General features: G+C 32.9%; 2 pseudogenes across 1 annotated transcript; one reads left to right on the forward strand and one right to left on the reverse strand.

The window, feature by feature from the left end:
* Positions 1–1,561: 1,561 nt before the first annotated feature.
* Positions 1,562–3,547, reverse strand: LOC149559736 (1-aminocyclopropane-1-carboxylate oxidase-like; annotated as a pseudogene). Its single transcript, XR_016363622.1, has 3 exons — positions 3,371–3,547; positions 2,621–2,868; positions 1,562–2,385 (listed from the first exon to the last, which is right to left on the reverse strand). The product of XR_016363622.1 is annotated as a 1-aminocyclopropane-1-carboxylate oxidase-like (transcript).
* A 12,165-nt stretch (positions 3,548–15,712) lies between these two features.
* LOC149559737 (1-aminocyclopropane-1-carboxylate oxidase-like) lies at positions 15,713–17,139 on the forward strand (annotated as a pseudogene).
* The last annotated feature ends 10,165 nt before the right edge of the window (positions 17,140–27,304 follow it).

A 27,304-nucleotide genomic window follows, 5' to 3' on the forward strand; every position in this document is an offset into this window, starting at 1 on the left:
TTCTAAAATGATGAGATGAACAAAACCCCAACAAAATTCACAATATAGAGAAAATAACCAAAATCACACGCCTACAAGAACCTACAAGCTAACCTTATAAAAGGATTCTGAGAAGGATTTCAAAAAACATATTGCTAGATTGACAAGATACAAAGAACTAAAATAAAGAGTGGGTCTAAGAGATAATATGTTAGTTGTCAACCATAAAGAAAAAAATATTACTTATTAGTATTTGGGACACCATATTTCTTTGTGTTTATTCAATTATTCTGTTGTATTTTTAGTAAGTTTCTACTCATGTGTATTTCTTTGATGTAAAATATTCAACAAAATTAATTTGGAAACAATAGAAAGGACATATCATTATTTTTCATCATTTAGATGGCAATCAAATGATTGTATTATTTTTCATATTTTAAGTAGATGTTTTGAGTCTAATAGTCCTATGTTTCTTAGAAGGCTTACACTTTGTACTATTGTATATTGTGCTAGATATTTTGTTAATGATGATGCAATTGTAACTTGCACTATCAAATGGGTCCATCTAATTAAAAATCACACTTTTTTAGACTCCAAGTTTAGGTTCCCAATAGCTCAAAATATGTCTTAGTAACAATAAATATAAATTTGTGGAATCTAAAAAGTTTTGGATAAGCTATCACTTGAATATCATGTTATATTTTTGATAAATTTGTCTCCCTTTCTTGTTTTTACATTATTTATTTGAAATATGGTTGTTGTTGAATCAAAAGAAGCAATTGAATTGGTGTAAGAATGTGTGCTTTTTTAGAGCATATGTGGTCTTACCTAGGTACTTTTACATTATATGCTAGAAGTAGGATCAATGTTCAGTTGATGGAAGGAATTGAGTTGGAGTACATTTTGGATCATTCAAGAGTTCACAAAAGATGTTAAAATAGCTCAACTATAATGAGAAAGAATTCCTGCAAAAGTTTGTGATGCACACCATGTGTTGCATTACAAGACAATTTTTTTTTTCATCTATTCACTTATTACATGTTGTTAGATAAAAACCATTTACAATTTGTTTCAGATAATAGTTTCACCCATTAAATGATTGCCTCCTTTAAGTTGCGGGATATATTTGTGTTTTATGGACAATCAACTGCATGAATGATTTAATCTTATATGGAATCATTTTAGAATTAATTGAAGCCTTTCCGTGTCATGTGGTGGTTCACCCAATTCCTACCAAATTTGAACTATCTATCTTTGTTTTGAAAAATGTTTGCAAGTATGCTTTACAAATTCTCATTTCAATTGATTTTTTGTCTCTAGTATAAGGCTTTCCATAAGTACATAATGGCTATATCAATTTTGACTCCAAATGAACTTTGTATGTAGCATGTGCCTTCTTCATAATGCCTATATAGAAAACATGAATGTGAAATATTAATAGAATACATACACAAAAATTAAAATCATTATTAATAATATAGATAATATTCTGTAAAATGTTTTTATATAAATCAGATTGAAATTTTACAAGATATATTTTCAACTACTATTACACATAGCAATGAGCAATTACTAGTCGAGGTAATGTGAAATTATCTTTATATTTCTATCTTGAATAAAACCTAAGAACATGATTTCTATAGGGTTACATTGACAGAAATTCAACAAATAAACTGGAACACTCTAAGGCAATCGACCAAGATTGCTGTTGCATCAAATTGAACTTATATTCTACACGCAAAATATATTATAAATAGTTAAAAGGGCGTTAAATTTATTGGCCATGTTTTCCATTCAGCAGGAAAATTGTTAATTCAACTTTCCCACTTCTTTAAAACGAGGTTCTTTTTCTTCATATTTCTGCTCAGAGTAAATCTTCATGTAGTCACCAAATGTGTACTTTGGATAAGCAGCATTCCCATTGGTTTGAACAAGGAGCTCAGATGCAGGGTTCACTCCGCATTGTATGAGGGATTATAGAAGGATGCCACTGATAATCGGTTTCCATCCTTTGTTGGGAGAATTCTATGCCATGCACTCTTATACTTTCCGTTACTCACTGCTTCTAACTGATCACCAATGTTCACAACTATCGAGTGTTGCATTGGTTGCACATCAATCCAGCTGCCATTGCTGAGCACTTGAAGGCCAGGAACCTCATCATCTTGGTACAAGAGAATGAGGCCACCCGCATCTGTATGAGCACGGATGCCCTTTATCAGATCTGGCCTTGGGCATGGAGGATAATGGCTCACCTTTGTGCCAAAGAATGGCTTCTCCTTCTTCTCTCCACCTGCAAATACCCGTTTCAGATATCCTGTCTCTAGCCCCAAGCTTTCACTTATTATTTCCAACAATTTCTCTGTCAGATTGAATATTTGGCTGCGGAAATCCTCCATTATATCCCTGTATAGAATGCAAAAGTTAATGTGGTATATATTTGGCGTTGAGTTGAATCAAATGAGTTACAAAGTTTACTCTAAGGCAAATCAATTACTGGAAAATAATATGTACTGAAGTTCAATTATTTGAATTGATTCTACTCATTGTGTTAATTAGTTGCTAATACAATATATATAGAAAAATCAAATATAATAATGTGCAGCGGTATAGATTAACATTTATTGAATATTGTACGTACTTGAAATCTTTGGGTTCTGAAGGCCAAGAATTTGTCTCTTTCATCTCGTGGACTTGAAAAACATCTTCCCAGTCCAAATTCTCAATATTCTCAATATAATTTCCCTTTGATTCAGCTTCAATGACTTTGTTCAGTGCCCTTACTGGTGAAGAATCCATGAAGTGTTGTTCTCTGTTAATCTTGTATTGCCGTGAGCATGCCTCTTTAAGACGGTCCAGAAGACGATGGTCAATGCCATGGTTTGTAACCTGAAAAATTTAAACCAGTTCAGTCAATTTGAGCTTAACAATCAAACAAGTTTGCAATGAAAAATTAATGGTTTAATTTGGACCTAAACTTAAAAGTATCTGGGATGTGGGAATTTATATTCAACTTTTCATGAAGTAAACCTCACTTATGTAAATTAAATAGATTTTGATGAATGCTTAAAGCATCGTTTATGGCATGACTAGTTAATCATGGCAATGACATCAATAATAAAATTATAACGTAACAATAGCAAAATGATTGTAAGAAAGAACTCCCGGCACCATCTAGAACTCTTTCAAAACTTAGTTCTTATCTATATAAGTAAAACTGACTCTTTTTATCATTTTTTATCTCATAACAATCATTTTACTGATTGTGTTTTTGATCTCGCTGGACCTTAAATGAGATTGTAGCATAACAATGATAAAATGATGGTAAGAGCTTCAGTCCCAACTTCATTAATACAGATTCCTTATAAACTAGTTTTAAGCATATAAATACCTGAAAAAATCCGGGAGACTCACAAGCCTGTGCGATTTGGGCCATTATGGCCTTCCTCTCTCCTCCATCAATCTTCTTTACATCAATCACTGGAATACCCATTTCAAATATTCTCGAAATCCAAAAGCCAATCAAATGCTAAACAAACTTTCACAACTGGAAAGATAGATGGTTGTAACACTAATGTTTGCTAATGTTTGTAACCCTGGGACCCTATTTATATGCCAAAAATAATTTCACCGTCACTGACATATTCTATTCACGTGTAACAATACTTATCTAATTAAACCACGTTACTTTGAAATGAATTTACTGTTCAAAATATGGTTGAGGATTGGACCAGAGAGCTATATTGTTGTGCATATCGTTTTTAATTCAAATCGCGCAGCTTAGTTTTCTACACCTAAATCTAATTGTTGTTTGATTAGGATTCTTAATTTTCTACAGCTGAATTCGTATGTAGACGTACTGGAATTGAAGATCTATTTGTTTTGGGACATCATGATCTGTCTGTGAATGTGACGGAAGAATTTCTTTCTCTGAGCAAGTTAAGCTCTCGTTTTTCACGTGCCGATTTTTTTCAGTCGTCTCCCAATTTTAATCTCTCTTCTATGGAGGGAACTTTCGTTTGAATCTCTATCGAAACACGCTCAATGTCGCTCACCAAGCGTTTCCAATATTGAATTGTGAACGAAAGAATCATTTATTTTAAGCCTTGCTCTTAACGTAAATAGAACGTTGCAACGCCACTAAACGATGGAGAGAGAATGTTATGTTGCACACAATATTTAGATGTCCTGATTTTCTACGGGCGAGTGCTCTAGTAATTTTCTCTACATGAGACCAAAAGGAACTTGTCGAACTAATAAATAGTAATACACACAAGATCTACATGAACAGACAATAAGTTTATGGGAAAGAATGATACTTACACAATTCTCTTGCATTGATATTTTGATAATATGGATACACCAGTTTAAGAATATGTAGAAAAACTTATAGGGTATGTTCTATGTTATGAAGTTTTTCAATTTTTGCTAATTATAAGAGTGATTAAGATCAATAATCAGAACTAAAATATTGAATATTGTATTATTATTTTTATAAAAATAATTTGGATTTCTGAATGAGAACTAAATGCTTCAACCAATTAAACTCAACCCCTTGAACTATATTCAAAATTGGTCACAACGTAAACATCATTTATATATCATGAATATTGAATAAATGTTAATGAATGCTTAAGACATCTCTAACATATGCTAAATATTAAATACTATGCAATGACTAATTAAAACTTAAGTTATATACAATGAACATAACCTGGCATGTCTAAGTAGTTAACAAGTTCTTTATATGTAATGGATATTATATTGACTATCATAAATAAACAAAGTATCATTTATATGCATTGGATAATACATAAATATATTTAAGTTTGGTTATATTAAATGAACTATCATAAATATACAAGATGATTTCTTGCAAACTATTAATCATTAATTATAGGTAAATAATAAATTCTTAAAAAATTTAAATACCTTAAATTATCATATAACTTCTAAATTTTAATATTTAAAAATTAACATAATTAAGAAATAAGAGTGAATTGTCTGCATATTTCAAAGAGTTCAAAATCATGGTAGAAAAACTAAGAGCTCACAATGTCTTTAGAAAATTTATCAAATTTTACAAATATAATGAAATTTTTAAGCAATATACAATTTTCCATAATTTTAAAAAAAATTGTATAGTTGAAAGATAAAATAGATCAGTTATTGAGTGTGTTAGGAGTATGCTAAAACAAGAAACCCTCTCTCATGATTTTTGGGTTGAAGCAATCAATATGTCTATTTACTTATTAAATAGAACACCTACCAAGTATCTTGAAAATAAAACTTCTTATGAAACATATCATTGACACCAAACATGTTCTTAGTCATTTGAGAATCTTTGGAAGTAAGACATTCTATCATATTCTAAATGAGAATGGAATTTTTGACTTGATGCAAAGTTAATGAAATATACTTTGTTCATTATATTATTGATCATAATGCCTACATGATGGATAATCCTACTACTCATAAAGTTTTCACTAAAAAGATATTATATTTCATGAATTTACAAATAATTTTCAAGTACTAGAAAAGGTGGACAACACCATTTCATGTAAATAATTTGAAGAATACAGTGAAAAATTAGTTATTGTAGATTGTAAACTCACCATCAAAGTGGGAAGGAATCAAGCCAAGGTAAAGATACTCAATCAATAAAGATAAAGAAAGAAGATAAACAAGGAAAATCAAGGCACCATTCTAGTATAATGATTATGATTCAATCAATGACCTAAGTAATGAGTGTAGATGACCTTTAAATTTCTTAAGAAGCTAAGAATTGAATAACGAATGTATGAATAGAATTTAGGAAGAGTATGACACTTGAAAATTAACTGAACTACATACAATTAAAATTTGTATAGATGCTAAATGGTTGTTCAAAAAAATGCTTAATGTTGATAGCACTATTGATAGATCCATGCTAGATTAGTTAAGAAATGGTACTCAACAAAGGAAGGACTAGATTTTGAAGACACTTTTGCACCAGTAGCTAAATGAGCACTATTAGACTAATGATTAGACTTTCTACTAAGTTATACTATGATATTTAATTAGGATATTCTACAAATGGATGTGAAGTAAATATTTTTCAAATGATAATTTAAAAGAAGTAATCGATCTTGTTCAAGCTAAAAGATTTGTGAAAAATGAAAAAGAAGATTTGGTGGGATAATTTATAAAGGAAATATATGGTCTTAAACAAGTACCATGATCATGGCATGATAAAATTGATAAATTCATTTTTGCAGCAAGGGTGTATCGACGGTAAAAATGATACAAATCTCTAGATAAAGAATGATGAACGTTGACTTATATTTAATTTAATTTTCTTTATATCTAAACTATTTATTCATAATAAGAATTTATATATTTGATTCATGAAATCAAATAATAGTTATCAAAAGCATTTGAAAAGAAGGACCTTAAAAAAATGCATTATTTTTTAGGAATTAAAATATGGAGACAAAATGGTAAGACTTTGATCATTCAAACTAATTATAGAAGGAATTTGATTAAAAGGTTTACTATGTGAGATTTTGAAAACCCATGTACTCCATTAAAAGGAAAATTTAGGTTCTCTTGTGATGGTGATACTGTAGAAGACAATGACACTTTTCATAAGTATATGGGAGGAAGTTTAAACTACTTGACAACTAAAAGACGTAGTACTTCATACTCTATCAACATACCTAGCTAGTTCATGGATAATTCTCTTGAGGTTCATTGGAAAGTAGAAAATAGAGTCATTCAATATCTAAAATGTACCATTAAGTTTTGCATTGAATATACTAACTATTTAAATGTTGATTTTTCGAATTAAAATTCACCATGTGAAGTAAGACTTTATTGCAAACACATCTTAGTTCTCACTAAAAGTCTCCATATCCTACCACTTGTCAACTTAACATGCATTCAAGCCACCTCCTTCACTTTGATTTATCAAAGTCTATATTTGTGTCTCATACCCTAGGTGCTACAATGGTAGGCCTGATGTTTTTTTTGACAACTGATCATTTTATGGGTGATTGAGAATGTTTCAATTTTATTTGGGAAATAACTCACCACTTGGGAGCCTAGTGTATATCTTATCACTAAGTATCTCCTTTTCTAATCGACCTACATGGTTATGAAGGATAGTATATGCACACCCTATAGTAATTTATTATCAAAAAGATCATTCCAAAGTGAAACTAGCACATGAGTGTGCTACAAGTCTTTCAAGCTATGATTAACTTTGTGCATGGTTCCCCACTTGAGGAGATTTTTAAAGAGATGGATATAGTCTTTAACTTGAGACACTTCTAGAGGAACCCCCTTAAGCTTTAGAAAATGGTGGTAACTCAAATTAATGACAAAAAACCATATTCACCTACAAAAATAAGGATTTGGTCATTTTTTGGGGTAGTGATATGACCCTTGAGTCATGCAAAAGGAACAAACTATACACCAATAAATTATCACTGCTTATTAGGGTTTCTTAGAAGGCATTTCCTATAAATTGAGAGCCTTATAGAAGGAGATATATAGATATAGATTGAAAAATCAATTAGAAAAAAAAAAGGGGCTTCTATCATTCTATAAAAGGCTATAGAGGATAATATGTAACTATTTGTTTTAACTTAAATAAAAAAGCATGAACATTAGTTTGGTAGATGGAAAATGTTTGAGACATTAACTAATCACAATAAATATGATCGATGTTGATCCCTCCAAATTTAACTTCAAATTTTGTGAACCTAATTTGACATCTAAAATTAGATCTACAATATATTAAAAAATATTATGTAGAGATATATTTGAGGAGATTGTGAGTTCAATTAGTGAATAGATTATCCTATTCCAAACCCATTGTTAGAAACAATAACTAAAGTGGTATATTGAAGATAATATTTGGAAATTTGTATAAATGCTCTATATGATGAGATATATTTCAATCAATTTTTTTTAAAATTGATATTTCATATAATTATTCTTCTATATAATCCTTACATTCTCATTTAGTGTGCATTTAATAAGATAATAGATGTATTTAAATATACAGTTTGACATAGGACACATCACATGTTATATATGTGCTAGGATGACTTACAATAGCTATTGAATGGTGATATATTTGTAAAATGTGAGTTATTTCTAAACCAAATCTCCAAATCATACTTGGCCTCTCGTCTATAACCATTAAACTCAAACTAAGAGAAGGGGTACAAGATATATTTTGAATAAATAAGGGTGACAAAAGAATAATTTTAGGCTCATGCATAGAATAAGGACATGCATAATTTTAATTCAATATATATAAAACCTATGAGTGTGATTTTTAAGACTATAGCTTGACTTTATATAAAGGCGAGACTTTGAAATTGATCAAGTATGAATTACAAAATTTATTAAAAGATCCAAAATACATCATTTAAAATAAACCAAAAACTAGATTACATATTTAATAAAGATATAAAATGAATCATATCACATAATAAGTGTCTCATGAATAATTCATATAAAATAGAATGACCAAAACCTTAGTCTTTATATGCCTTAGCTTAGACTCAATCATATCACAAAACTTTAATTGATCTTGGGCTCTCTATTTTTTATATTTTGACAACCATGAACCTAATTTTAAATGTAAAAGTATATATCTACAACATAGACCTAATATATTGAACAATGTGGTGTGGAGATGTGTTTCAAGAGCTTGGTGAGCTCAATTAGTGAATAGATTATCCTATCCCAAAACTATTGTTAGAAATAAACAATGAAGAAGTATATATTGAAGATAAAAATTGGAAATGTAGGTAAATTCTCTATATGATGGCACATATTTGAATAATTTATTTTCTTTAAGAATTGATACATTGTGTAATTAATCTTCTATATGATCCTTGCATTCCTTTTTGGAGTGCATTTAAAAGCATAATGAATGTCTTTAAATCATACAATTTTACATAGGGCATGCAACATGATATGTATTTGCTACGATGACTTGTAACAAAAAGTGAATGGTGATAGATTTGTAAAAGATGGGTTATTCCTAAACTAGCTCTCAAAATTATACTCAACCTCTCCTCTAGAACTATTACTCAAACTAAGACAAGCGGTACAAGATAGCTTATGAATAGACAAGGGTACATCAACAAGGAGAGAATAATTTTGAGCTCATACATAGGATAAGGACAGATTATTTTTTATTCAATTTATATAGGACATATGAGTGTGATCCTTCAGACTATAACTATAATTTATATAATGATGAAAATCTTAAATTGATTAACTATGAGTTATAGAAGTTGTAAACGAATCCAAAATACATCATATAAGGTAAACTAAAACTAGATTACATATTTATCTTTCATATTACATAATATGCATTCCTTTAATATTTAATATTTAAAATATGCAAGTCAAGAACAGTCTTTCTAGGCCTTCAAAGAGAAGGTATCTTCGACAGAGAAATAAATATCCATAACATATCTTGGATGATCAGGGCTACAATAAGAGTGGAAAAACTATCCTAATCTCTAGGCTCAACTTAACTATCAAAGAGATCTCCATTATGGCTTTAACATTACACACTAAAGCTTCATTCCTAAATTAAAAGTGTTAAATAGTCAAAATTGATTTAATTTTCTAAGCTTAATTTATATTATCAAAATTATCCCTTAATGACGTTTGCAATTAGCTAATTAAAAATAGCATAAGAATAAAGCTTATGAGGAATATTTAATCATTGAGAATACTTCTGTGAAAAATCAAACTATTGTAGTCATTGATAATTAATCTCCTATCATAAATGATTATTAAACTGCTGAAAATAAATTTCTAGCTAATATCAAAAAATAACACAACTGCAACTTCACTTATAAAATACGGAAAGAAATGCACAACACAATGAACACAATATTTTTAAACAAATTGTCCCTGGAAAAATCCCTAAGGGAAAACTAGTTCTACAGATGAAGAATTATATTAAACTTCAGCAAATCAAGAGATACAAAATTCCTTGCCTCTCACTACCAAAACTCTGAAAACCTCCTAATTTATCCCACTGATATTCCCCACTGCTATTCTTGCGCTAACACTGCGCCCTTGCTAACACTGCAAGATTGTTTGCTAACACTGCAAATGTTTCTTCAAAACTTCTTCTCCAAATGACCGAATGACCCCTTTTTATACTACTCATGTTGGTAAACCAACGACTGAGATTAAATCAAACCAACAACTGAGATTAAGACAACTCGACAGCCAATAATAGAATTGGTTGCAAGGTGTCCAAAAGGGAATCACTAAAATTAGTAAATAATTATCCTTGTAACAACCATTTACTAATTCTTGGCAAGTGGACAAACAGTTGTCCAAACTACCCATAAATACTACTGCTATTCATAGATAAGGACGAACAGCTATCCAAGCTACCCATAAATACTACTGCTATTTCCGGGTTAGAAATAACAGCTGTCCAACAAACAATAATTAACACTCCCTCTTAGCGAGGAAGTTGTTCTGCATGACACCCATCTTATCTCTGAAGAAGATAAATTTGGCCTTTCCCAAAGCCTTAGTCAGAATGTCTACTGCCTGCTCCTCTATAGGTATGTACTGGAGCTGAACAACTCCCCTTTGTACACAATCTTTGATGAAGTGATATCTGATATCTATATTTTTAGACCTATCATGAAACACTAGATTCTCAGACAACTTGATGCAACTCTGATTGTCACAATGTATCACAGTAGTCTCAACCTTCTGACCAAACAAGGCTACTAACAACTTTCAAATCCATATAGCTTCACATGTTGCCATGCTAGCTACTATGTATTCTGCTTTTGCTAAACTTAGAGCCACAGACTTTTGCTTCCTGCTGAACCAAGATACAACTCCTGATCCCAAGCTGAAACAACACCTTGAAGTGCTCTTTTTGTCTATTGTACTTCCTGCCTAATCTGCATCAGTATAGCCTATCAACCTGATACCTTCATCTCGAACATATCTAATCCCATACTCGACTGTACCATGCAAGTAATGTAGCACATTCTTAGCTGGTATCCAATGCATTCTCTTTGGTTCAACCATGAACTGACTAAGAGAATTAACTAAAAATGCTATATCTAGCTTAGTGTTGACCAAATACATAAGCGAACCAATCACCTGTCTATATAAAGTGGGATCTACATCCTTCTCCTTAGTTGTATCTACCTTCCTCCAATTCGTGATCATGGGTGTAGACATGGCTTTGAAATCCTCCATCCCAAATTTCTTCAAGATTCCAATGCAATATTTCCCTTGACCAAAGAAAATCTCCCCATCTGTCTGCCACACTTCCATGCCTAGAAAGTGGTGCATAAGTCCTAAATCCTTCATCTCGAACTCTTCTACAAGGTTCCTCTTGCAATCCATTATGAGCCCTAGTGAACCTGTAAGAAATAGGTCATCCACATAAAGAATAAGAATGAGAATCTCACCCCCAACTATCAAGTAGTAGAGGTTAGCATCTGCTTCACTCTTCACAAAGCCCATTTTCTGCAAGTATGTATCAATGCACTCATACCATGCTCTAGGAGCCTGCTTGAGTCTATACAATGCTTTCTTCAATCTACACACGTGGGTCTCTTTGTTGTGTGCTACAAAGCCTTCTGGTTGTTCTATGTATACCTCCTCCTTCAACTCACCATTAAGGAATGTTGTCTTGACATCCATTTGATGGATTTTCCATCCCATCTGTGCTGCAAGTGAGATTATAGCTCGTATAGAAGTATACCTGGAACAGGAGCAAATGTCTCCTCATAGTCTATTCCCTCCTTTTGAGAGAACCCCTTTTCCATGAACCTCGCCTTGTATTTCTCAATGCTACCATTTGCACCATGCTTTATCTTATAGATTCAGCGTGATCCAACTACAACCCTATTTGTTGGTCTAGGTACTACCTCCCACACATCATTCTACATTATTGAAGAATATTCCTCAACCATAGCATCTCGCCATACCTGATGTTCTGTAGCTTCCTGATAGCTAGAAGGATCACTATCTACCAATTGACTAACTAATGCCACATAGTCATTGAACTTGGCTTGTTATCTTCATTGTCTAGTACTCTTCCTAGGAGCTCCCACAAACTCTCGAGTATCCCTTTATGAATCTGGAACCACATGGTTCCTGTTACCAACTATAGAGGATGAAATGTCAACCTCTAAGTCTTCTAGATGCATTTCCTGTTGCACCTGTTGCTCCATACTCTATGAATCTTCACTAACTGAGTCTACACTCGTTCTGGTAATTGTACTTGAGCTTTGTTGCTCTTGACTTGGTCTTGGAGCTTTTGTTGGCTACTCACTCTGATCATCTGCTAGCAAATCTCTAGATCTCCTGAATGCCTTGTCCTCCATGAATTTGACATCCTGTCTGACAATAATTATTTTAGTCCCCAAAATGAAAATCCTATATGCCTTTGAGGTCTCACTGTACCCAACAAAGTACCCCCTCTCTGTAGTCTGATCTAACTTTGTACGTGTATCTCCAAAAATATGACAATATGCCAAACTCTTGAATATCCTGAAGTGACTAACATCTGGCTTCTTCCCTGTGAAAGCCTCCTCTGGTGTCATCTTCCCTAGCACCTTGTATGGAACTCTATTCTGGATGTAGACTGTTGTATTACACGCCTTTTCCCATAAGTAACAGCGCATGTCCTGGTCATGTGGCATAGCTCTTGCTGCCTCCGATATAGAACGGTTCTTCCTCTTAGCAACTCCATTCTGCTGTGGATTGTAAGGAACAGTCCATTCTCTCTTTATTCCTTCTCTGGTGCAGAACTCTTGGAAGACATTTCCTTTGTACTCGCCTCCATTGTCTGACCGAAGAACCTTTATCTTCTTTCCTGTCGAGTTCTCCACAAGAGCCTTGAACTCTTAGAATTGATTGAAAATCTCATCCTTAGTCTTCAAGAAGTATATCCAGGTCTTTCTAAAGAAGTCATCAATAAAAGTAACATAGTACTCATATCCTCTGAGAGATTTCGTCGACATTAGTCCACAAACATATGAACGTACTAGATCAAGAATACCCTTAGATATGGTTTCACTATTTGGAAAAGATGCTTTTGCAAACTTCCCCAACACATATCCGTTACATACATTGTCATGCTCTGTGCTCACCTCTGGAACACCTGTCACTGTCTCACGAAGCAATCTAAGTGCTCCATGATGAATATGGCCCATCCTCCTATGCCATAGCTCTCCAAGATCTGTATGATTACTGTTGATCATAAGTGCCTTAGGAGTATCAATCTACAATCTATAAAGGTGACCACTCCTAACTCCAATAGTTATGGGTGATTTCAAATCCTTGTGCTTAATCAACACATTTGTCCCTCTAAAGAGTACATTATACCCCCTATCCTGAAGAACAGATACAGAAATCAAATTCATACCTAAGCCTGGCACATATAACACATCATGAAGTGGAATTATCTTTCCATTCTCCCTCTAAAATTGAATGGTCCCTTTTCGAACAGGGTTGAGTTTGGACAAGTTTCCCATAGAAATCTGGATGTTGGTGTCCTTCTCCTTGTAACTGGAGAAGTACTCTTTAACTCCTGTCATATGAAATGATGCCCCACTATCTATATACCAAACACACTGTGAGGTTGAGCTAACCATACAAGCTATGAGTGCAAACTCATCTTCCATTCTACTGGAGAGTTCTTCCGCATTTGCTGAAGCTTCCACCTACTTCTTACCCTTCTTCCTCTCTAGGAAATCACTGGCATAGTGGCCAAACTCGTGACATCCAAAGCACTTGACCTTAGAAAGGTCCTTCTTCTTCTTCTCACTTTGTGAATTTGATCCTTTGCTAGATCCCTTCTTTGGTTTCCCTTTACCCGCTAGGGAAATGTTCTCTTGTTCCACCTCATTTTTCTAACTCTTGTTGGCCCCATTGACAAGACTTAGTCTAAATTCCTTCTAAGTGAAATCAGTCCATAGTCAATCCCAACTCGATAAAGTATCTCGTCCACTAAGAACTTGAATAAAGACACTCCATTTTTTAGTAAACCCATTTAGTGCTATTCTCACTAGCTCGTCATCACTAGGGCCATCTCCAACAGCTGCTAACTCATCCTTGACAAGTCTGAGCCTGGTGAGATAAATTGTGACATCTTCTCCCTGATTCATCCTAGTATTCTTTAGCTTCTCTTTGAGAATCAACTTCCTGTTGGTGGTAGCATTCTAGTACAGATTTAGAATGGCATCTCACATCTTCTTCACTGTATCTAGCTCCGAGATATGTGGAACAATATGATCCTTGACACCATCAAGGATTATCATCCTCGCCTTGGCATCATCCTTCCTATATGCTGCAAGCTATGTTGCATCCATTGGTACAGGTACAACACTGGTAGCATAATCCTTGATACCATTCTCTTCCAACAATAAAGAAATTCTGGCCTTCCAAACACCAAAATTTGAGGCACCATCCAATCTATCCTAATCTCTCAAACCAGCTGAAGCCATCTCAAGGGTTTAAAGCAATAATAAATCTAAAGAGATCAAAATTTCTTTCCTAAGGCAAAACTCTTCTACCCTTAACAATGCTCTGATACCATGTGCAAAATCAAACTATTGCAGTCACTGATTATTAATCTCCTATCATAAACAATTATTAAACTACTGAAAATAAATTTCGAGCTAATATCAAAAAATAACACAACTGCAACTTCACTTATAAAATACGGAAAGAAATGCGCAACACAATGAACACAATATTTTCGGACAAATTGTCCCTAGAAAAACCCCTAAGGGAAAACCAGTTCTACAAATGAGGAATTATATTAAACTTCAGCAAATCAAGAAGTAAAAAATTCCTTGCCTCTCACTGGCAGAACTCTGACAACCTCCTAATTTATCCCGCTGATATTCCCCACTGCTATTCCCGCGCTAACACTACGCCCTTGCTAACACTGCAAGACTGTTTGCTAACACTGCAAACGTTTCTTCAAAACTTCTTCTCCAAATGACCCAATGACCCCTTTTTATACTACTCCTGTTGATAAACCAAGGACCGAGATTAAATCAAACCAACGGCTGAGATTAAGACAACTTGACAGCCAATAATAGAATTGGTTGCAAGGTGTCCAAAAGGGAATCACTAAAATTAGTAAATAATTATCCTTGCAACAACCATTTGCTAATTCTCAGCAAGTGGACAAACAGCTGTCCAAACCACCCATAAATACTACTGCTATTCATAGATAAGGATGAATAGCTGTCCAAGCTACCCATTAATACTACTGCTATAAATAATAGCTATCCAACTAACAATAATTATTAACTTCATGGGCAGCTTTGTGCCTATTTCGACAGAAGAGGCAAAACAAAATTCTTAGGCGAAACAGACAGAAGCATGGAAATCGAAATGTTAACTTGTTGAGACAATGAAATTTTTCCATCACAGTCACAGACAGATTATGATATCCCTCTCTACGTCAACATACAAATTCTATTGGAGTATAGTCCAAGAAATCAAAAATCATAATCAAATAGCAATTCGATTTAACTGTGTAAAAAAGTAAGCCGTGTTATTTGAATTTTAAACGATATGCCCAACGATATAGATTTCTAGTCTAATCCTCAACCACACCTTGAACGTAAATTCATTTCACACGTGAATTGAATTCTTTCTACCATATAAATAGGGTCTCATTGTTACAAACATTAGCAAGTCTTCGTCAATCTTAGCAGTTGTGAAACTTTATTTAGCTTTTGATTGTCTTTTGGATTTCGAGGATTTTAGAAATGGGTATTCCAGTGATTGATGTGAAGAACATTGATGGGGGAGACAAGAAGACCATTATGGCTCAAATTACAATGGCTTGTGAATCTCCCAAATTTTTTCAGGTATTTATGTTTGTTTCATATCAAACTATAAATCATTCATTACAATTATGCGATTGGTAAGGTGAAATTGACTGAAGTGGTTAAAATTTTTCAGATTAGAAACCATGGTATTGATCATGGTCTTTTGGACCGTGTGAAGGAGGCATGTTTGCAGCAATATAAGATTAACAGAGAGATAAACTTCAAAAATTCTTCACCAGTGAGGGCACTTAACAAAGCCATTGAGGCTGAGGCTGAAGTAAAGGGAAATAATGTTGTGAAGATTGAGAATTTGGACTGGAAAGATGTGTTTCAAAACCACGAGATGAAAGAAATAAATTCTTGGCCTTCAGAACCCAAATATTTCAAGTAGGTATAACATTCAACGACATACTAATCTATACTACTGGACATTAAGTTATATTAGATATTTCTATATAATTTCCATTAGCAATTTTCAAACAAAATTAGTAGAATCAATTCATGTAATTTTACTTTAGCATATATTATTTTCTTGTAATCTAGGGTAGTAGAATAAGATTAGGCTTTTTAATTCATTTGATACAATTCAATGCAAGCATCTAAAACTTTAATATTTGCAATCTGTATAGAGAAATGATTGAGGAGTTTCGCAGCCAAATATTCAATCTGACAGAGAAATTGTTGGAAGTAATAAGTGAAAGCTTGGGACTAGAAAGAGAATATCTGAAAAGGGTATTTGCGGGACAAGAGAAGAAGGAGAAGCCATTCTTTGGCACAAAGGTGAGCCATTATCCTCCCTGCCCAAGGCCAGATCTGATAAAGGGCATCCATGCTCATACAGATGCAAGTGGACTCATTCTTTTATACCAAGATGATGAGGTTTCTGGCCTTCAAGTGCTTAGCAATGGCAGCTGGATTGATGTGCAACCAATGCAAACACTCAATAGTTGTGAACATTGGTGATTAGTTAGAAGCAGTGAGTAACGAAAAGTATAAGAGTGCATGGCATAGAATTCTCCCAACAAAGGATGGAAATCGGTTATCCGTGGCATCCTTCTATAATCCCTCATACAATGCGGTGGTGAGCCCTGCACCTCAGCTAGTAGTGCAAGCCAATGGGAATGCTACTTATCCAAAGTACTCATTTGGTGACTATATGAAGATTTACTCTCACCAGAAATATGAAGAAAAGGAGCCTTGTTTCAAAGAAGTGGGAAGGTTGAGGGAACAAATCTCATACTGAATGGAGAACACGGTCACTATATTTATCCTTAGTATGTCACTCTCTTTTAATTATTTAGAATATTTCTGGCCTGTAGAATATAGGTTCAATTTGATTGTTGAGAACAACAATCATCTTGGTCGATGTGGTAGGCTCATGTTTCATTCATGCAATGAATTATTGTTGCTTCAATGTAATCCTTGGTATAACGCATGGTTTTAGTTCTTATAAAGGATAAGTTGGCATTAATTCATCCATTAATTACTTATTATTATTTTTAATAATACTTAAAAATATATACTACTATTTATATCTTTTACATTATGTTACATTATGTTACATTATTATTTTTGTAGAAATTTTTTCTTAATATTTTTATTTTATATTAAAATATCTTATAGAATAATATCATTTTTAATGTTCTAAATGTAATAAATATTTTTATTATATTTGAAGCACCCTAATTAAATTTCATAAAATCTTCCTTTTTGATATTGGAGAAAATTGATTTCATTAAAACAAATAAAACATTATTAGTTTTTTATGACAAGGTTAATTGAAAAGAATGCTAAAAATAAGAGATACACAACAATCAAAAGATAGGAAAGATTGTGATAATATTTTTATAAACTTTTTCATTCCTCTATAGAAAAAAGATTAAAATAAAACAATACATCTACCATTTATAGAAGCAAGCACAAGTCTCCATGAAGTGCATGTGAGGGTCCCTCCAAATATAAAATTGCATTAACATTAATTATCTAATTTAATATAATATATGTTAGTTTGTGGTGATTGCTAGGAAAGTACTGTACATACTTCATAAATTCTTTGAAAAAAAGATTTCGGCCCTATTTTATTAGGATTTTGGGCTAACATGTAATTATTAATTATAACCCTAAAATGGTTTAATACTTGTATAAAAAGGGCTTAAGGTTAGGGATTGTTTCAGAAGATGATGCAAAAATTGGTTCATGCAACGATATTGAGCTGTAAGGGATTATAGATTATAATCAAGTTGTAATCATTGGATCATAAAATATTAGACTTGCTATTTGGTGGAGGTAGCCTAGGGTTTGGGTGAACCACATTAAATCTTGGTGTCTTGTGTTCTTTTTTGTGTGATCTATTATTTTTTGATATTAGTTATATTTGCATGTAATTTTTATTTCTGTCTGTGGCTTAAATTCTAACAATATATCACCATTCTCTTTTATTTGTCTAATGAAAAATATTTGGATACAGAAAGAATCAAATGAAGAATTTCATAATTTCTTTTCTTCTCAATATGTCAAAAGAATAGACATCTTTGAGTGTTATCGAACTAAATATCTAAATTTATTTGAAGATAATGAGTTTGGTAGTAAGCATGTTACAATTGTACTTGAAAGAGCAATTTGTGGGGACAATTCTAACAAAGCACAAATGAAAATATGGTTGAACAATTATTTTCTCTATATATTTAGATACTTTTAAACATAATAAAAGTGAAAGTAGAGAAGATATAAACTAGAATAGATAGACATTTTATTAAGAAGTTGATGCCTTGAAACTAAGCATATCAATAACCTTATAAGCCATTTATTGTTACATAAGTGACTTACGAGAAGAAACTTCCCACTAACCAAAACCAAATCAAATTAATTAATGTGAAATATCCAACATTCTCTCCTTTAATAAATTAATCAAATCAAGAGTAGAAGTTGCAAGGGTTTTAACCCAACTCTCTAGAAACTTTGATTAAGTGTCTTTGTCAATCCTCCTCACTCACTCAAGAAACACCAAACTGATTGCATTTCTAGATCTCCTCCTGATCATAAAAATTGAAGTTTTGTTCATAATGGGAGTGTTCCTACCTCCCCTACATAGTGACCTTACAAACACGACATCTTGTTTAAGTGTGTCTAATACCTCTTCTAGTGTTGCAGATGAGATGACTTTCCTCCGAAAGTCCACATCTCCTCCAAGTGTGTCCTCTAGTGTTATGGAAACAAACACATCAACATGTCTACACATGACACATCTTTTATTTGAAATTACACATCTCCAATGAGCGTGTCTAATGCCTCCTCAAGTGGTAGAAAAATCATACTCATGCAATTATCAAATCTAAGTGAGAAGCTAGCTCAAGATGACAAATGTCCTCTTACCCCAGTTGCTCCAACCTCCTGTAAAATATTATAATCCTTAAAGTACAAATAATGTATCAATTCCTAGAATGTGAGGTGGATATTCATCATCATATTGGTCAGGTTATTGTACTGAAATCTACAAAATTGTGTTTCATCTTCAATTGCAAAAATAGTTGTATTTTTTTCAACTTTTCATTAATGAGGTCTTTATCCCATTGAATATAATTCATACAAACATGTCCATTTTTCTGACAATAAAACCATTTAATTTCACTTTTGGTTCTACTTCCGTATTAGTTCTGCTCTGTTCATCAATCAGAGAGGAAATCACCTTTATAAGGTAAGATTCATTTTGTTCAAAGTAAAAACAACATGATTAAATCTCGAATGCATATTGTTAGGTAGAATTACATTCTCATCATCATCAAAAACTTTACAATTTAAACCTACAAGTTGATTAAGCAATAAATTAAAATAATTGATATGTTGAACAATATTTTCATCTTCATTCACCTTAAACCCAAACACTTTTATTTTTATGGAGATTTTTGCAATAGAACCTTGTGAGACAAACAAGGTGTTAAGCCCATCCCATATTTCTTTTGAAGTTTTTGATAAATCAAAATGATGTAGGTATACATCTGATAGACCAAGTCCAATCAAGGTTCTAGCCCTACGATCTTTAGCCACCCACTTTGTTATTTCATCTACATCTTAAGATTTACTAATAGTTCCATTAAAATATTTTGAAGATATTTCCCAATCAAAATTAGTTTTATTTTAACTTTCAATGCAAAATTCAGACCCTTTAAACATTGGCAATCCTAGTTAATTTTTCCATTGTCTTTATTTCTTAAAAATAAAATTATCTCATAATAATTCTTGATACCACCTTAAATTTTTGATACCTCTAAAGTATAATATTCAAATATGATTAATTAAAGCTTTCAACAACCCAAAACAAATAGTTTGTGTAAACCTTTTTGTCATTCAACTTAAAAATACATTATTTAACAACTCATAAACATTTAAAATATGGTTAATGTTTGAACTGTAATGATACTCTTTATAGCTCAAAATGGACTTTGACAAAGGTTTTCTCCCAATATATCCAAGTTACTTTTGGAAGATCTTTTCTAACTCTAGATTACTCTTACCTCTTCTAGAAAATGCATGTCTTCATTGAAACCTTTACTAGTAAAAAAAAATATTAAAAAAAATCTCTTTTATAGTTACCATCAATCAAACACTTCTATCAATTATTTATTGGATACTTTCATCCAAGGTATCTATATGGAAAGAGTGTCTATACTTCTAAGAAGATGTTTCTGTCCTTTCAAATTATCTTTTGTTTTCATGGTAGATTCTTAATAGGGACTTCAACATCTATGAAAAGATTACGGGTTACACCTAGCCTTGTAAACATTTGCAAAATATAGATAAATAGACAAGTGTTGTGAACTTTTTCCAAAATACCTTCAAGAAATTTTAGAAAGAGTGCAATCATTATAGAGCATAAGAAATGTGGAAACATAGAAAAGGCACCTTAATTATTAGATAAAATGCTTCAAATAAATGTATTTTGGTGACTGACTAGATTTTATGATATTAAAGAAAGATGTTTCTTGAAAATACTTTACAAATTTTTGATTAAATATCAACATCTTCCTTGCCTATGTGAAATGGGAGTTTTGGAATGTGAAATTTGTCTAGAGGTAATTTTAATTGTTGGAATATGTATGCAAAAAAAAATAAAAATTAATTGATGAGAAATTGGTTATGGAAATTCTGTAAATAAATTAACAACTTTTTTAGCTGCACCTATGTAAAAGTCTTCTTTCCTTTAGAAATGTCATAATTTTGTCAAATAGATAATCCTCTAACTCATGCATTATGAAAAGTAGAAGAAAAGAAAGTGTTGTAGTTGATGAAAGATCAACCCCAAAACTCCCAAGAATTATGTGAATGCAAACACCTGTCATAGAAAGAGAGAAGCAAAAGATATGGAGGTTGGAATTCCCAGATCCATAGATGAGACATTCTAGATGAGAAAAAAGAGTAATTTATATAATCAAAAGTGAATGAATAATTACAAAGAGATCAATCCTTATAAAGGAGATCAAAACCCAAATAGGTAACTAACCTAGGTTGCATAATAATAATTAATAAAAGAATTTATTAATCTAACACCCCCTTTAAGATAAACTTAGGGAGTAGCTAAAAAGCTCAAAAATAATACTAAAAGAATAAATTTAGGTCTAAAAAAAAAAGCTTGATAAGGTACCCAAGCAAAACCAAATCTATAAAAAGAGGATAAATAGAGAAAACCACTTAGGAAAAATCCTACTCCAAAAATATGTGGAAATAATGATGAAAAGAAATAGTGAAGGATTGAAGAAGCCTACAAGCTAAAGAATGTCCCAAAAGATAGGAAAAAAATATGATCATGAAGAACATCAATGAATCATGTAGAAGTTACAAGCTTTGTCAAAATTAACTGATGATATAAAGAACATCCACTAAACTAGAATCTAACTAGGTAGAGAAGACTATAATCTGCATGAGTACTCTCAAAAGATACTAGTTGAATCAAGAGGCTCACAAAAGAAAACAACTCAAATCAAAGATTTAGATGACATAAAACTCCAAAGCCTAAAGAGATGATCAATTGAACATGGAAGGCTACAACCAAAGTAGGAACAAAAATAAAAGTGTCTTTACGGTAAATTACCCATCTCACCAAAATGCATAGGTACCCAGCCGTTGCATCTGCCTAGTACATAGGAACAAATACTAAGTAGATCTGTCTCACTCCATCAAACCAAGGAAGCATGAGAAAAAACAAAAGAAACTCGTTAATGCAAACAAGGATGAGATGACAAGTAACTATAAAAGTGGGCCACTAGAAATTCACATCAAGGAACTATGATCAAGATCCACAAAAGAATACATAAATGTATATTGAGGTGATTAATCATAGATACATCATGAGGAAAATGTCATTGAAGGGAAACTTACTAAACAAAGGAAAATGATAAACAAAGGCAAAAATATTAACCCTTCATGAAACTTTAATTAGAGTAATTCATGTACAATAAGGTATAAGGTATAATGAATCGCAAGAATACAATAATTTACATGAGTTTCCCTAGATGACATTGCTCAAATGAGAAGGAAAAACACGGAAAAACTACTAAAATGAAAATAGAGATAGAATATGGTACTTTATCTTAGTACGTTTGGAAGAAAGCATACAAATTATGTTTACATAAACTAGAAGGGATATAGGGATAATAAATCATCTAAAGAAACAAAATTGATCTTCAAACTTGAACTAACCAAGATATCCACAATAATGAAAAATGGCAAAAAAAATTAATAAAATGGACCTGGAGAAAAATTTGGAAAAATTACTACTATCCATTAAAAGATTTTAGAAAGACCTCTCCAATGATGTAAAGAATTTTCAAATTGAATATCAAATGCTCAAGATATGTCTTCCAACATACAAATAGAAGGCCCTCACTTCAACAACAAATAAAAGGTACCATTGTAGAATATTATATTAGTAAAACCTTCACCATTTTTTCTGCCTTAGAATCTATTTTTTGGTGATGTCTTGTTTGCAACAAATAGAGTATATATACCCTAGATATGAGCAAAATAGAGTTTATATACCCTAGATATGAGCAAAAATGTGAAGGCAAGTTCAAACGAAGTTAGAATAGAAAGCAGAGGTAAAATACCTTGGTTTCTATCCAGTGACATGTCTCAAATTTTATGCCAAAGGGCGTTGGTTTCCATGCTAAAGTACCTTAATTCATGTGCCAAGCATGCCTTGATTTTCATACCAATTTGGCTCAATTTCTATGTAAATGTGACTCAATTTCTTCCCCAATATGTGCAAATTACCTGAATATTCATGCTAACTCACATCAATTTTTTTTGCAAATGTGTCTTTAATTCTATGCCAACATGCACATGTTGCCTTTATTTTCATTCCAAAATACTCAATTTATGTGCAAACATATCTTGATTTCTATGTCAATATGCATTGATCACCTCAATTTTCATGCCAAAAATCTTGATTTTCTTCCCAAAAAAATCTCAACTTTTGTGCCAAAATACACAAATTGCCTCGATATGTGTGATGAAGCCTTGGGGAGATAAAATCTTCCTCAAATGTAATTGTCTCCAAATTGAATGTGTCTTATATGGAGGTATAGGATTTTGGTCACTCTGATCTCAATGGCAATGTTCATTTGGGCTCAAAGTGACCTAAAAATTAGTGAACATTCAGATTCAGAAAAATATTCTGAAGAACCAAAACCCTTTGAGAAAAAAAAAGAAAGATCTGAAAGTCAAACCAAACCTCTCGTAAATTTTTTTTTTTGGGTAAAAATTGGGTAATTTATTTGAAAAACTCAACAAAATTCAGGAACTTAAAACAAACCACTAAAATTTAATTTAAAATACACTTTTTTTGTAATTTAGTAAGGTAATTAAATAGAACACAAAAGAAACAAGCATAGTTTAGATATATATGAATGCATAGTGGGTACAAAATCAGATTCTCATAAGGAATGCTATTGACAAGAAGGAAAATTGTAAATAGTTTCTATCAAACTAGAAATCTAGACTTGTAAATTATAAATAGTAAATTACTAAATACATCAACAACCACATATTCCTCTTTCCATCTCTACTAGTAGAAAATAGAGTGGACTACTCCTCGAAAAGGTGCCCTACACTAGGACTAGGCATGAATTGTGTGACGTTTGAAATCTATGGTTGCACCTCCTCACTTGACATCCCCACTGATTGGCTCTACATCCTATTAGTGGATATATCTCCTCCTATATGTGGAATTGGTGATGTCTCATCCTTTGAGTCATTTCTTCTAGTTTGGTTCATGGCATTTCCTTGCTAGATTCCTTTTCCTAGTTGGTCAAGGGACACTTTGTTGATAATTCCTTCCTCTTTTGGAGAATGAGGAAAACATCACTAATGCCTTGAAATGCCAAGAAACTTTTTGTCAAGCCTCTGGCTCTACTATTCAAAGGCATAAAATTCTCTCTTATCATCAATCTTTTTTTCTAGCTCTACCTTGGCTTGACTAGTTTGAATAGAAATTGGTCAAACACGAGGAGATTTTCCACTTTTTGTGTATTCCTTTTGCCTTTCAAGCTTTGCCAATTGATTTTTGGAACACTATGCTTGTCAAGACTGCAAAGAAGCTAGACTATTGGCTTACTAAACCCTTTTCTTGTCAAAAATTTTTAGATCTACTCTAAAGTTTGGGTGGCTACCCATGTTTATTATTCTTCCTATTGAGCTCCTTCCAAAGCCTCCTATCTACAATTAGAGCGATTGCTCCATGATTTTCTTTGGGCTTCTAGTTCTGACCATCATGGCTTTCACAGAGTTTCTTGAGATATTTTTTGTCTCCCCAAAGAGTCTTGAGGCCTTGGCCTTCCCTCCACATAGAAGCAAGGCCTCACTCTTTGAGCTAAATAGATTATATGTTTCATTAGTAGAGATGAAGCTTGGAAGATTCTAGTTTGGCATTGCATCTCTTATGGGTTCCCTATTAATAGGCCTACATGGAAGGGGATTGGCTTTCAAACTCTTCTCATCATGCAAGAACCCATGCACATACATGGCTCTTTTGTTATCAAGAGTATATAGAAATATTGGGAAGATGTCAAGCCTTGGATTCCATGGTTTGGTGATGGGTTTTGTGATGGGTTCTCTTTCAACCAACAGAACATTTGGTGGTCTTGTCTATTTTCCATCTACAGTATTCCTCTAGCCAAGACTCAAGGTGCTAGTGCTCTGTGTTTTTTCAAATGTTGCATCAAGACACCTAAGGACCTTATCTCCAAGGTCTCCATGAGTCTCAAATCCTAGGAAAATATGTAAGTCCAATTCTGTCTTGCTCGTTTGGATTGGCAAACTTTTGATCTATTATTTTCTGCAATTCCAAATCACTTAATTCACAAGGTGGGTATTTAGTCTATTTGACTTGGGTAGAATAACTAGAAGTGGTATCCTGCCACTCCCTTCACTAGCTACAAACCAAGTTTTGGGTATTGATGGCTTTCTCCCCATTTGTCAATGGTGGATACCCTTAATCAGTGCTGGCATTTGTAGTCTTCCCTTTCTTAGTGGAGAAAGTGCTTTGACACTATTTGGAGTGCCATTATAGAACCCAAGATTGCACATTTTTCTTGATTCTTGGCTTTTCAAGGTCTTCCCCTTGGGCCTCGGCTCAAGCATAGTGGGGTTCAAGATCTTTGATGTCAATTTTATGGGCAACCGTAGTATTTTTTGCATATTTTTTGGTTTTGTAGACGTACTCAAAACTAGTGGCACTAGATTCACGATTTTTTAAAGTCATTTTGGCCTAAACCTTTTTCTTGGCATATGGTTATTTTGGGTAATTCTCCTAGGTTTCCTAGAAAATTTACCCAGATTTGGCATACTTTCAAGATGAGGATTTTGTTCACTCTATGGAAAGATAAATTTTTTGTTCTTTTCACTCATAGTTTTCTTCACAGAAATGTTTCTGTGTACACTAAAGCATGCATTTGTAATAATGTAATCATGCAGATTCAATTGCAAGAAACAAGGTTTCTCTAGAGGTTACCCACCTTTAGGAGCTTCTCAATCATTGAGGTAATGCCCCCTATATAGTTGCTAGAGTACCTCTTGATGTTTTGATTGATACTATGCCACCTAGGGGCCTCTGCTAGGGATGTAGTTCTTCTGGCCATCATTCGCATACGCCACACTAGTAGGCTTCACACCACCGCTCTCCCAATGGTGGCAATGGTGGTTGGCATCATCACTCGGCTTCCCCATCCCATTGTGGCATAGGCTGATCCCTAGGCCTGGTGGCTCCCCCTCTTGGTGCCTGGTGTGTTGTTTTTGGTAAATGCCCCTTTCACCTAGAATTGGCTATCTCACCTTTGTGGGCTGATATCAAAGATGTTGATTGGGCCCCAATGATGTTATTGATGGCTGGATTCTTTCTAGCCTACCTACTGATCCTAGGAATCATTAAGGATTTCATGATCGGGATGAATCACCCCCCTTAGTTTGTATTGCTTTAGCTGCTTGAGGGTTGCTTCTTATATGATTTTTTTATGAATAGTTATTGATTCTAGCTTTGGCCGTGTGGAATTTCATGGGGTGATCTTGTATTGCCTGACCTCTTTTTGTGTATTGTACCTAAGTATATTATTTATCAATAGAAAGGGACTATTAATATATATATGGTTATATGTAGGATCATGGTGTGCCAAAAAGTGGCGATGTGAGAAGAATAGAGTTTGAAAACGTCTAAAAGTGTTTCAAAATTTTCTCTAACTTTTTTCACCTATCCAGGTACCAAACCTCGAAGTAAGGCCCAACCCTTATTGGGTATCTGATTTGATATCGGATACCCAATATAATATCAGATATCCAATATCTGTCAGTCTTATTAAAAAAACAACAGACAAGCCATGGGTTTTTTTCATAGACTCCATAGTCTTATTTCATGAACAACCTGTCAGTTTTCTTTATTTTTAAATAATAATAGATATTGGATACCCAATATCTATTAGTGTTAATAAAAAAGAAGACAACTCATGGTTGTTTTCATAGGCTTATTTCATGCTTGGCAGCTCAGATATCAGGTTTTATATCGGATACACGATATAAGGTAGTTTTTTTGTTTTCTTTTATCAGTTTTAATATAAATTTAATAAATTTTATCATAAATTTGTTAGTTTTAGTTGAATTTGTTATAATTTAGGGCTTTTTTGATAGAAATTGTTAAAATTCAAGTTGTTTTTTCATATAAATTAAGTTTTACAAATTAATAGGAATGGCTAATCAAAATGACGACCATGAAGAAAGGAATACTATTCCTCATAACCCCCCACCAAATGATTGAGTGGTCTTGCAAAACCATCCACAAAATGATCCTTTACCCTCTCAAAACCTTCCTCGAATCAAGGATTTGAAAATTGAAAATCTCACCTAATTGAGGGCTTTGTGAAGAACATATAATAAAGTAACTACATTGGCTCTTATGTGATCCACATGAAACACCATAGTGGATAACA

Source organism: Cupressus sempervirens, chromosome 4 (assembly GCF_028749045.1).
Source record: "Cupressus sempervirens isolate cs-2001-9-10 chromosome 4, ASM2874904v1, whole genome shotgun sequence".
In the NCBI taxonomy this organism is placed as follows: Eukaryota; Viridiplantae; Streptophyta; class Pinopsida; order Cupressales; family Cupressaceae; genus Cupressus; species Cupressus sempervirens.